The sequence below is a fragment of the Schistocerca piceifrons genome, chromosome 7 (assembly GCF_021461385.2).
Source record: "Schistocerca piceifrons isolate TAMUIC-IGC-003096 chromosome 7, iqSchPice1.1, whole genome shotgun sequence".
NCBI classification, from domain to species: Eukaryota; Metazoa; Arthropoda; class Insecta; order Orthoptera; family Acrididae; genus Schistocerca; species Schistocerca piceifrons.
In genome coordinates this window covers 366,941,007-366,954,778 of record NC_060144.1, presented here as the reverse complement: position 1 = coordinate 366,954,778, position 13,772 = coordinate 366,941,007, and the positions used below count along the sequence as shown (strand labels likewise).

Genomic DNA, 13,772 nt, shown 5'->3' with positions numbered 1-13,772 from the left:
TGAAAGTTACATTACGATAAAGAACATTTCATTAGCTATAAAAACAGAATTATTATGGCACTCTGGAATAACATTATTAATATGTATCTTTACTAAGATGTCATTAAACTGTTGACAAGAAAATTAAACTTTCTGGGGCTAATTCAATTTATTTGTATGTAACTGTTGTATTCAAAATGACTGATTGGCAGGGACCTTTCGAACAGCACTAACTAAGCAAAAAGACAGTTATTGGTAATAATAGATATGTTTAATGCTATAAATGTATGCCACTGAGGGTAATCAATCTTTTATGAGTATCTTGTTTAGGATATGAATTGAATAATTTTTCCACAGCTGCTGATCATTCCTCTGACAAATATTGTCAGTTAAAGAGACGTACAATATGAATGAGACTATAATACTATGAGTAGTATTTGTGATTTCTGAACTGTTGTTATTTGTGTTTGTTATGTTGCATTTTTTGAAATCCAGCAGTGGAAATATTTCCAGGATTAACAAATACGAAAAATAAACACTGGCAAGCATACAGACAGTTTCAATTATTTTGAATGAAGGTTATTCACAGCATGAACTAACTGTACAGAATGATTACAATTTTCATGTGACATTTTTTATGTCACATACACCTGTACCACGCAGAATCATAACATTTTACATTTTGAAGCAGAGTGAAAGACACACTTTCATATCAAATGTCTTATGCAGTTCAATAAGCACTCTCATGACGCATTTATCCAGTTGACTTTCTCTTTTAACTATGTATGGCTAAGGACTTGTCACTTAAAAAAAAAACATTATCTGCAAGATGATTTACTGTTATTCTGAAACTCTGCTTATAATGTGTGACCAAAAAAAATCACAGCTGTAGTGTATAAGATGTGCAGAGAAGAAGTCATACCTGAAAAACATCCGTGAAATCTGCAATACACTCTCTTTGTAGAGTACAACAGTTGAAATAATCATCAAAGTACAGAGCAACAGTTCTTAAAAACTTTCAGGAATATATTAGTGCAAGAAAATAAACCACCAAAGATAGCAGGAGTATTAGACAATGATTCTTGTCCATAAATCCTCATCAGTGTAAATGAGAAGTGGCAAATCTGTATCTTAAATTTATTTGTTGATTCTCTAACTGTTATGGCATTTCGGATGTTTGCCAAATATCTGCCACAGATAAAATCAATTGAACCTTTAATTTTTCATATGAATTAGTATTTGAGTTGAAGACAATTGTGTCTCAGGCTGTTTGTATATGATACTTTTTGTGTGTCATACTGAAAAGACTGCAGAAGTCTACATGCAATTGTAAGTAAACAATATCTACACATGATAATTTAAACAATTTACTGCTTAAAACATGGAATTATTGTACGACACAGATACAGGTAATATAAATTATGCAACACAGCATGCCAAGAAACCACATAGCAAACAAAATTGTTACAACTGTATATATCCAAACAGAGTGAAACTAGTTAACCTTTATAGATACCACAAAAATTAGGAAGTGAAAGATTCCAAAAATTATGCACTACCATACAGCCAAAACAATTCTGTTTTGCACAGATTGCCTGACAATAAAAAGTTACTAACTTCTGTATTTCATTGCACTGAATTTTATGATTAGGCAAAAACGTGGGTTAGGCACACAAAACTGAGAAAGCTGTTAGCTTATTAAACAGTACATAAGCAGAAAGTAGCTTACAATTTCAAGCTCATTATGTTCAATAATACTTTTAATTTCTACACCCAAACCACATTACTTTAAAAAGAACTGAATGATGAAGGATATGTCAATGAAAAGAATTTTCTTCTAAAAGAGAAAGCCAGTATGAAACTATTGGTAACTTAGTGTATATTTTATTTGTGTAAGAGAATCACTTATTCTCAAACCTCAAACTTATTTTTATATAAAAGATAACACCAATGGTCTACTTTTTTGGCAACTAAGTAATATTCGTTATTACTGAGATTTGAATTACAACGTATGACATATACCAGTAATAAACAAAAGAGTCAGGGAATGGAGGTGGGTGGGGATTGTTCTAGTTTTCAATCCTGGAACTTAATGCATTGCAACTACGTTATCAGGTCTTCTAAACTAAAACGTTTTTCCCACTAGGGGAAGCAATATTACTAACTCTGTGCAAATGGGCACACTACTTGTCTCATATTGAAACCAGTGCTCAATTATGTTCCGATGGCAATGTTTAAATATATTGTATGATATGGTGAAAGCCATACATTTTTGCACAGCACAAACTACATGTCATCTAAAGTCCATGAAAGTGTGTTCTGCACAAGCCTATTATTTAACTGTTTAAGGGAAAAAATGTGGAAAACAATTTTTTCTGCAAATTTCAACAAGTTGCATTTTCTTCACAGCCTCCTTGCGACTCTTCTTAATGTTAACCTATTCGAAACCTATGAAGTGACTCACCTACAATCCAAATGTGTAGGGAACAATGGACGCTATCTATTAACGGGTTTGACTCCCAGCTGGATTGAGGATTCTCTCTGCCTGGGGACGTGTGTGTGTGTGTGTGTGTGTGTGTGTGTGTGTGTGTGTGTGTGTTATCATCATCCATGGCAGTGGCTAGATTGGACTGTGTGTGTGGAAAAAAAAAAAAAAAAAAAAAAAAAAAAAAAAAAAAGAAAGCTGTGTAAAAGTTGGGACTTTCAATACCAGTTACGCAGCTGACAGACAATTCAATGCAGAAAGTATCTTATGACTAGTCAGAAGGAGAAATGGTGGACGTCCTGTGCATTCTCAAGAAATACAGAGGGCAAGTAACATTTTGAACACAGAAATGAACACACACAGTTGTCTGTGATCTCAAACGGACATCTGTTCGAAGACAACCACCAAGAATGGAACACACTTGGGATGTACACAAATTTGCATACTTTATACATGACATTTTCTGGCAGCACTGTCACCAAGACAACTGATTCCAGTTACACTTGTCACAGTGTAAACCACATTGTCTGGAGCCAAAGAACACTTGCACAATTGTATGGTAAGACAAATAGTTCTTAAGCAATGATGAAGTGTAGCTTTCATTCTGACAATTACAACACTGAATTAGTACACATATCCAGTTATACCCATCTGCATAATTTTCTTTGGGGGAGGGTGGTGAGGAAAAGGGGATTGTTAGTTAATTCAGAAAGACTACTGCTTTGTTTCATTAGCAACAATATTACATAATGTTTTCTGAACAAGAACTTTGCACCTGTTGAATGACACCCTGATTGTGCTCTAGTAATCAATTAGCTGCACAAATGGCTATCAACAGTATTGCAGTAGGGGACGGAAGGTGTAACAATGTGGAGTGTATTAAGGTAAAAAGACATGTTTTCATTATATTGGTACACACTGCAGAATGGTTAGGTGTCATGATAATCAGCAGAATAGTTGTGTTTAGGCACATATTTAAAGCAAGTGTGATTCACTCATGTGTCAACCAAAGGACTCTGCCATAAATATATTTTTTTTAAAAAAATCTATTGTGTGTGGGTGATTGTCATAGGAAATTTGCTGAAGTTTTGTAAGTGTGTGCTCCTTAATTTTAAATAGTTAGTAAATGGCTGAGTGACTGAATTTATTCATACTGTATTCATATTGAAGGTGATTCTTATGATTGCTTCGAACTTGCAACCACAGATGACAATGTGTAAAAATGTGCAACACAATACTGGGTTATTGGCAATTAGAAGTGTATGAAATAATATATCAGACATTTCAGAAGAAAGACTATGGCATTTTCTATACAAAAAAATTAACTGTGAGGAGCTTTCTGCAAGAAGTATGTGACATTTATTCAACATCTCCCAAAGTACATGTGAGAATCAAATTTTCAGCAAACATTAGCCATTTTAAAAACAATTCAACTGATACTGTGTGTGTATTTGTTAATTTTAATGACCTGTGGATTCACCCCCTGCCCCTCCTTGCAGAAGGAAATTATAGATAACAGATGGAAGTCTTGTACCAAAAGAGGCCGTGCAGATTTAATTTGGCTGAAAGGTTATTTTCAACGTTTTGTGAGCTAAAATTCTTTCCCTACTGACTACCATGACAAGTCTTGTAGACTTAAAGGGTGCAAAAATGTATGAGAGAAAAACTTTGTTTGCTGAGGAAATATATCAACAGTGTAATGCACCTAGGCATGAAGGTACTGCAGCAGTGGGAAAATGGATAAATCTGAATTTCAAATTAATGGAATATCTACACTAACTACCAGGTTTGATATCCTTTGACATCCACAGAGAGCCACATGCAAGGAAATTTGTAGTTGGAAAACTAAGAATCTAGTGAAGAGGCACAGTTACGTATTTTGCACAACTCCCGTAATGATACATCACTTCCACGATGAAATCCATTCACTGTAAAATCCTTGCACCAAGTGCATTGGCCTCAAACAGGACTATTTTTAAAAAGCTAAGTGCATGTTTATCTTGTAAATATAATCTTTCACACAAAGTCCAGAGATGACCTTGTAGACTTTGAAAGAAATGAATTTGTCACTGAGATCTCTCAACATTCAATATTCATTAGTTCAGACGAGTCTGATCAAATTTGTGATATTATGTGAAATTTGCTAATCAAATAAGACTTCATAAAATTCACAGAAGAAATTATACAAGTTTCTATTATTTCTCTCCACTATTAAATCACATTTCAGCTTTATTATTTTGTCAAAGCAAGTAAGGACTGTTCTGACCGCAGTCCTGACATGATTTATCTATAGAAAATCACACCGCTGATTTGGAATTTCTCTGTATTACTCAATCCCTTCCTCCCTAGTGTGTGTGTGTGTGTGTGTGTGTGTGTGTGTGTGTGTGTGTGTGTGTGTGTGTGTGTGAGAGAGAGAGAGAGAGAGAGAGAGAGAGAGAGAGAGAGAGAGAGAGAGAGCGAGGGGGGGTGCGAGGTGGGTGGTATACAGCCAAGTAACACTGGCTTTGGCTTTCTTTGTGTCCAACTGCAATACAATTTCCACTCTGATCACATGAAACATTCACCAGCACTGTACATCAGTCTTACCGTTCACAGTTGCTTTGCACAGTGCACCGGGCGGGGGGACCCTCGACATCTCTAGTTGGCAAACACTTCATGAGCTACATGAGCAAGATGATGATTCCCACTTCAATAATTCCACTTCTTCAAGGGAGTTTGCATACTCTCTGTGCTGCTCTCAAAACATTCCTACCAAAGTGCCAAAGAAAAAACACGTTAACTACATCCCTGGAAGTGAGAGCAGGCACATGTTATTCGAAAGAGGAAGGGGAGGAGGTTAGTTCACTTGTGGTCACACTTATTTGATTTCGTCACTCTCTCAATAAAGAATCAAAGGATCTGTTCTCAGAGGGCCTAGTTCCTTTGCAGCTAACTTTTCCTGGTAGTTTACTTTTCTGTTCCCAGAATAAGATTTTCACTCTGCAGTGGAGTGTGCACTGAAATGAAACTTCCTGGAAGATTAAACTGTGTGCTGGACTGATGCTTACACTCGGGACCTTTGCCTTTCACAGACAAGTGCCGCCTGAGCTACCCAAGCAAGACTCATGACCCGTCCTTATAGCTACACTTTGCTGTTAGCATTTAAAATAGATTCAACATAGTTCAGCTTTACACTGCACATGAAAGTGAATTACCGAACAGTAAACAACCAACTCAAAACACAAAGTGCCATTTGTGGAAATGATTAAACTCAAGCAGTAATGTCTACCAACATGGTCACTTAACTAGAATATAAATGAGGCACTAAGATCCATAAGGGCCTGAAGCATACGACTGCCGATCCCACATTTAAATGAATATCAGAGAAACCAGTGATACAGCTATTCATGAATATTCATATAATTTGTGCCTACATCACAGATAAACCTGACTCACCATAAGATAAACAGATTTCAAAAACATGAATAAATGCTACAGTCCCACAATCGACGGCGATGTACTATAGGCCCTTACTATTGTCAGCACACCAAATGGATTATTGTATGACAAAATTCAAAACTTAATATACTGTAACTCATTTAGAGAGCCACAAAATAGGTTTACTGTCAGTACAACATTAATATACAGGGGGAAAAAAATTGTGTCATGAATTTCTAACCCTGGATACCTGGTGCCAGTAGGAACAAAAATAACTAATGTTGTGTAGGTTAACAACGCACAATTTTTAAACTACGGAAACTTGGCGCCACGCACTATGATTGGCCGTGGGATTCCCTGTTTCTGGCTGCTCAGGACAATGCATGACCGTGAATGCTTTGCCTGCTAGAGATAGCGATGTATCCAAGGTGGCCCACATGCTTGGTGGTAGCGTGCCAGGCTTCCACTCTGGAGGCGAATCAGACATGGTCCCAACACATCCATTGTAGTTCCACGATAAGAAGTATCGGGAACAAACCCAGCAATAGCGGTTAGTTTGCTTACAGAAAGCCTTTAACAAATTGTGTCAGCCCCGAAAAGGGGCTTTTTTTCACTAGGACATTGATCCATTAATTCCTCTGTTTGTAGGTGGTTCGCATCCGGGTGGGTGAGGTCTGGTGATCATGGGGGCCATGTCCTATGAGCACCTCTGCCAATTACCCAGCCGTGGAAGAGTTCATTTAAATATCCACGCACAGCACAACAGTTACGTGCGTGCACCCCATCATGCTGCAACGACATGAGGTACCGTCAGGAACTCGTGCAAAATGTCACAGAAACCACCGGCGAAACCCTAGCCTATGTTCATAGTCCACCGCAGGATTTAGGTCTTCGACAGGGTTGAAACTAAATGGATGCTGGCCGTCATCCCTCAAAACCTCCTAGACTAACCGATGAGTGACCTCCATGTTGTGTCCAACTACTCGAGTACTTGTCGAAGTGCTCAAGAGCAGCCCATCGTGTTCGAGGTATTCCGGCATAACCATGATATCCCGCTAAACATTTGCAGGTGTGGGTGGCATGGCAGTTTGCTGGGTACTGTTCCTCATACAACCGTCGAGCTTCATGCGCATTACCGCCAGCTGGTCCATAAACAAAAACCTCTTCAAACGAACACTGTGCCGCCATGCTTACTGTATAACGGAATTGTAGGGGGTGTGTGTGTGTGTGTGTGTGTGTGTGTGTGTGTGTGTGTGCGTGCGTGTGTGTGCGTGCGTGTGTGTGCGTGCGTGTGTGTGCGTGCGCACTCCGAAACAAAGCGTACATATGAATGCTTCTGACATGAGGTGGACACAAACAGCAAGACCTATTCGACACATGTACGTAGCACATTGGGGCTTGAGAGGGCAAGGGATGTTTGTTTCTGTGAACCGCCAACCATAGTGCTGCCTGTCAAATGACGAATGGCAACAGGGCAATGCCATGGCCAATCGCGCCAAGTTTGTGTAGTTTAAAAATTGTGCATTGTCGACCTACATAACACTAGTATTTTTTGTTCCTACTGGCATCAGCTATCCAGTCTTAAAATTTCATGACAATTTTTCTCCATCCTGTATACTGACGTCTGATCTAATTTTATTACACAATGTGTGAATTAGCATATCTGAGGCGTGATCTATAATCTAGCAGGATTTATGTGAAGCGAAGGGGGATAAAGGCCTGCCGCAGTGTGCTACCACCTAGTGGCAATGATGTAAACTTGGCAAGGGCTAGTTGTGCACACAGTGAACCGTGCACATTGTTTATCGAATCCATACTTATTTGGCCCATAAGGCAATTATGTTATATGAGTAGCGCATGAGCAAAAGCTTCTTAAAATGTGCACAAATGAAGTTGTGCTCGTGACCAAGTTGCCAAGTTTCACAGAGACTAAAGGAGCAGTAGCATGGTAGATTTAAGTGCCACATCATTCAGATTGCAACTTCTATGTTACAATTAACAGCCTTCAAAGAAAAATAACCAATAAGTCACCAAGGTGTTGAAAGTTAGGGTGTTCCATGCTCTTGCACTCTTACACAGCAGCTGCCACTGGAAATCTGTCTTGCCCTTTCAAAGCAACCATCCCAACATTTGCCTGAAGTGATCTAGGGAAATTACGGAAAACCTGAATCAGGATGGCTGGACGCTGGTTTGACCCATCGTCCTCCCAAATGCAAATCCAGTTCGATAACCACTGTGCCACCTCACTTGGTAAATGTCATTGTGTCTGGCCGTGGATGAGCAAGTGATCGTATATATGGCAGAGTGGGGATGGGGAGGAAGAGACATAATAATAGAGAGGGAAGTGGAAGGAAGAGTGCGGAAGGGAAAGAGTGGAGGGGGGCGGGCGAGTGGCGGGGGTGGGGGGAGGGCGAGGGGGGACTCTGGCAGGAGGGCGAAGGGGGAGAGCGGCGGGAGGGGGAGGGGGGGGGAGACTGGCGGGAGGGAGAGGGGGACCAGAAACCGGAGAGGCGCCAGAGGAGGGGGCCGGAGAGTAGAGAGGGGGAGGAGGAGAGTGGAGAGAGATTTGGATATGAGACAGAGGCTCAACAAGGGAGCGAAATGAGTAGGCGAGGGATTGAGGTGAGGGGGTAGTCAGAGGGATGGCGGCAGTGAGGGGACGCCGAGGGGCAGTGAGAGGGTACTGTGCACGACAGCTGCAGAGAGCGTCTCAGTGCCATCTGTGACTCATGAACTATGCAATTTGTGTCCGGCGAGCACCTTCTGTCTTCTGTCGCTTGTCACACTACTTATTGCAGTAGCTAGAACTGTACTGTACCTATTTTGCATGTGGCTATGCCATATGTTGTAAGCACTGCCAATGCCTGTCCTGTGATATTGTTAAATATACTTGTTCTGGAGGTGACACCATTTGTTTTTTTATGTTGTGTGTTTCAACATAATTGGCAAGAATGCTGGCAGAAGTAAAGCTGTGAGGACGGGGCGTGAGTCGTGCTTGGGTAGCTCGGTTGGTAGAGCACTTGCCTGCGAAAGGCAAAGGTCCCGAGTTCGAGTCTTGGTCCGGCACACAGTTTTAATCTACCAGGAAGTTTCATGCTGGGCATTGTTTGTGTTCTTAACATAACCACAAACTACATGCATCATGCTATACCAAGTGTGTCAATGGAAGTGATGGTACAGTAATTTCGGCAACAGCAGTTACAGGGGTAGAAATGTCAGGAAGCCTCGTCCATATTGCTCTCCTGGCCATTGGCTACTAATCCACTACTGTTCCCGCCTTATGACAATATGGTGGAAGAGTGGGATGCGTAGGGGAAGTGTCTTTCGTAGGACTTTGCCACATTCCAGGTAACAGATCGAGCCATAATAAAATCATTTTTGTCGTGGATCTCACCCAATATGTACCAGATTTTGTGCAGAGTGTCTTGTCTATGTAACAGGCACCACTGACCTTTGACGAAATGTGTGCTGCTGTCTTAACTACCTACTTTCACAGACACTAGCAGGTTACTGCATCCTATGTGGAACTATATCAGTGTCTTAAACAGCCTAATCAGTTGTACCACATCTGGTGGGCTGAAGTGCAGTAGTTCACTAGGAAATGGCATTTTGTGACTATTAAATAAGGAATCTTATACAGAGGTGAGGATTAAGGGTGTGATCATTAGGGGTCGCTCCGGAAAAGACTTTTCTCTGAAAGCTCTACATTAGGACATTACTTTGGAGGACATTCTAAAAATGGCCCAACCCTTCAAAGTTTCACAGGTCACAGGCCATTAATTAGGATTCTGGGGCATGGTGGTGGTTGTCACGTCAGACCTGGAAGAGACGGATCCACATGCTGCTACACTCTGGCTCCATATCGCTAGCCACGAAAGAAGTCTCAGCCCCTGACTGGTGCTGGTTTCAGTCATGCCAGGGCTGTTTTCGAACACATGGCTGAGAGGACTGCCCTGATAGTTGGTCACCGTGCGAGGCACGCCAGAAGAAAGGACGTCTCGCATCTTGTCTATCACACTCTCGACGGAAAACACTCACCTCTACAGGAGTGCCTACTAAATTTTCAAACTTATCTCCAACTGGGAGTGCCACCCTTATATCCACAGCTTGAAGCTGTTCCACTTAAAGGACAATTCACAATCGCAGCAACATACTAAAGTGTCATACAGCACCACACCTTCCCTGTGGTTCACAGCATGGATACAGACCATCTATCTGGCCTTGATTCTTTTCCATTTTCAGTCCAGCTAGGCACAGAAACAGGACTGCTTTGAGAATTGGAACCCATCAGTAAGGATTACTCTGACATTTTCTCTTGCGCTCTACAAAAAGTGAAGAACTTCACAGCACCAATTAAATTAAAGAAATCAGTGTGACCTTGCTTCTTCTGTGGATGATCTGTGCCACTCAAACCATGTGATGATATCAAGAATGAGCTAGATTCATTGAGAGCCTTGGACATTATTGAATCCATGTCTGCAAATAAGTGGGCAAAATCTTTGGTTATTATGAAAAACCATCAGGGAAACTGTGTGTATGTGGAGACTAATGTTACGGACAATTCTCAGTCAGAGATTGACACATTTGAAAACCCAACAACCCACTCACTGCGCCCATGAGAGGTCAGTGTTTTTCAAAGGTCGTTCTTTCCATAACTTACCTATCTGGATGAGGATTTGCAGAAAGTCCTGGCAGTCAATTTGCTGCACAGATTGTGTCATTCCCAATAGCTAGTTTTCATGGTGGTCAGTAGCCCAACATTCTTTCAAAGGTTCTTCGAACAACTGCTGTAGGATATTGCGGGCTCTAGGAAGGATCCAGGTGTCATTGTGGTGACAGGAGCCAAAACAGACGAACACTTTGGTAAGTTGCAATGGCTGTTATACACCCTCCAGTTTGCAGGCTTCAATCTCAAACAATTTCTCTTTTCTCAACTGTCGGTGGAATACCTAGGACTCATCATCTCTCACGAAGGTATTAAGCCCACACACAAGCTGGTTGAAGCAGTCTTTGCACTTCTTCGGCCCACAAATTTGAAGGAGTCCCTTACTTCCTTGGGAAACATAATGTATTATGGAAAATTTATCCCAGATGTGCTGTTTATTATGTACCAACTCACAATCTGCAGAAGCAGTGCATGTCTTTTGTATGGCTGGAGACATGCAAACAGGGATTCAAGGCACTGAAGCAGGTGCTCCTGTTGGCATTATGTCTCACCACATTTCAACCGGGCAAACAACTAGTGGTGGCACCAGACACCTCTGAATGGTGGCTGTGGGTCGTCCTGGCACAGTGACACACACACACACACACACACACACACACACACACACACACACACACAAGTATTGGAGTATCAAATTGCATTTGCATCAAAGAAGCTCAATACCATGTAAAACTGATATTCACAAATGGAAAATAGGGGCCATTGAGGTCTCTGCACTGAAGAAATTTCAATTTCACTTCATTATTAATCTCACTCTTTGGTCCTGCAGCAAAGCTACCTGAGAGGACTGTCCACCAACTCCAGCACTGGGCACTTGTTCTCAGCAGGTATAATTACAAAATTCACTTCCGCAATATCATTACACCTGCCAACGCAGATGCCCTGTCCCATCTCCTGATGAGCCCCAATTCAGAGGTTGACAAAAGTAAGATCTTATGCTTCAGTTGGACGAAGAGGCTCATCAGGCAGTGGACACTTTTTCACCCATAACTGTGTGGCTACAGCCATGGTCAAGAACACCGGCTTACAACAACAGGGCTGGTTGGACTGCATTTCAGGTTGGGACTCCCACCTGTTGTAGCATTACTTCCACCTCTGCCACAGGCTAATCCTAAAGGATGGAATTATACTACTAACCGTGGACCAAAGGTCTCCACTGGTAGTTCCATTGGAACCTCTGTGCCCAACAATGTACGGCTTTTGAACCAAAGTCACCGGGGAGGGCGGGGTTCTTCATGACCTTAACTCCTCATCTGGCACCAGGTGTACTGACCATGCATAGACCAGCAAGGCAACATCCAGTCTGCAACTGTCATCAGTGTGAACAACAGCAAAGAGGATCCCCGTCAAACATTCTCACCCTGGCTGATGCCCTCACGTCAGTGGGAGTGGATTCACGTCAACTTCATGAGCCCCTTTCTGGCTGACTGTCCTTGATTCACACTTGACATTTCTGTACATAGTCAATTGCTGGCCTACAAGTGCAAAGGTTATGGTCACAGTATCCACCAGAATTTTCATTACTGAAGGACTTCCTCTCACACTGGTGCTGGACAATGGACCACAATTTCGCTGCCATGTTTGTGAGGAGTTCTGCCACAGGAAAGGCACCGAACACCTATTGTCTCTATCTTTCTGCCCCTAAATAAATGGTGAGTATGAAAGATTCATGCAAACATTTAAATCACAGATGAAGGAATACGTGGTCGACTCTCCTAAGAATAACGCAAAAACACTTTTTATAGTTCCTACAGGTTGACGCCAATGTGGGCAAATAGTTTGGGGGAGCTCTTACAAGGCCATCAGCTCTTCGCATCCCTCAATCTCTCTCTGCCAATGCCTTTGGAGCTGTCCATGGCACTGTCTCCAGACTTCCAGCCGGGCACCCACACTTTGTGTGCGAGGTTTGGGACATCATGACAAATGGATTCTGGCAGTCTTCTGGCAGTAGTATTGACATCGAGAGTTCACTCTGACTGAGGTGGACTCAATGGTTGCATGTCATCAAAATCAGCTCCGTCTGCCGAAGGGGACCTAGCCATCATTGCCTCTGGGCCCTCTGGTAGACACGCATCACGCAAGGCCCCTTTTCATTTCTCTTCCACTGGGCCCTCTGCTATGTCCCGTTCTGCTCCCAGGCTGTTCCTGCCCTTGGTTCTCAGTCCTGGTCAAATCTTTGTCTTCCTCTGTTTATAGGCTGCCCGAGATGAACCGGACAACACAAGATCAGGCTGCTGTACTGTGTCTGCCAGCACTGCCCCAAGCACTGCAGCTCCCTACAGCGCCAGAACTTAACATGGATGTAGAGTCATTTCTTGTAACAGTTTCAGAGCTACCAAGAATCCAACTGCACTGCTGGGTCATGACCTGCACTGCCAGGCCATCTAACATTTACGAAGACAGAAGCCTGGTTTGGAGCACTACTTGTACACCTGGCCAGGCAGGGATTAACTCAGCATGACACAGTTGCTGCTTCCCCATGGAAGAAGGTACGAGGTAACCTACTGGGCTACCAGGTTCACGTCTGGCACCAGTCGATGTCTCCAATGTCGGCTGTCACTCCACTGCTGGCGCACGCAATATGACAGTCACTCCATGTCCACATTGCGAAGCATGGTTGCCAGTTTGAGACACTGCAGCCAAGGAGCGGCACACAATGGCTGCGCAGGCACCTCCCTGCACCAACTGTGACAAACCGTCTATATGTGATTGCCAGCCGGCTATCAGCCTCAGTCTGCTCTCGTTCATCATGCCCACACATACTATCTGCTACAAGCTGTAGTCCTGTGACATCATTAAATATAAATTTCCTGGAGGTGTTGTCTTGTGTTTTTTATGCTGTGAGTTACAACATGGAGGGCCAATCAGAGACGGAGGGGCAGGGGAGGAGGAGGAGATTAGTATTTAACGTCCCGTCAACAATGACATCATTAGAGACAGAGCACAAGCTCGGATTAGGGAAGGAAATCAGCTGTGACCTTTCAAAGGAACCATCCCAGCATTTGCCTGAAGCGATTTAGGGAAATCACGGAAAACCTAATTCAGGATGGCCAGCGACGGTTTTGAACCTTCGTCCTCCCGAATGCGAGTACAGTGTGCTAACCACTGCGCCACCTCGCAGTCAGAGACGGAGTAAGAAGGAGAAGTATTGGGAGGGGAGGGAGA

The 13,772-nt window shown here is 42.5% G+C and overlaps 1 protein-coding gene across 4 annotated transcripts in view; it reads right to left on the bottom strand.

Annotated features, from left to right (window-relative positions):
* LOC124804600 (RNA polymerase II degradation factor 1) overlaps positions 1–13,772 on the bottom strand; it is a 101,183-nt gene that overhangs the window by 35,261 nt on the left and 52,150 nt on the right. The window lies entirely within an intron of this gene.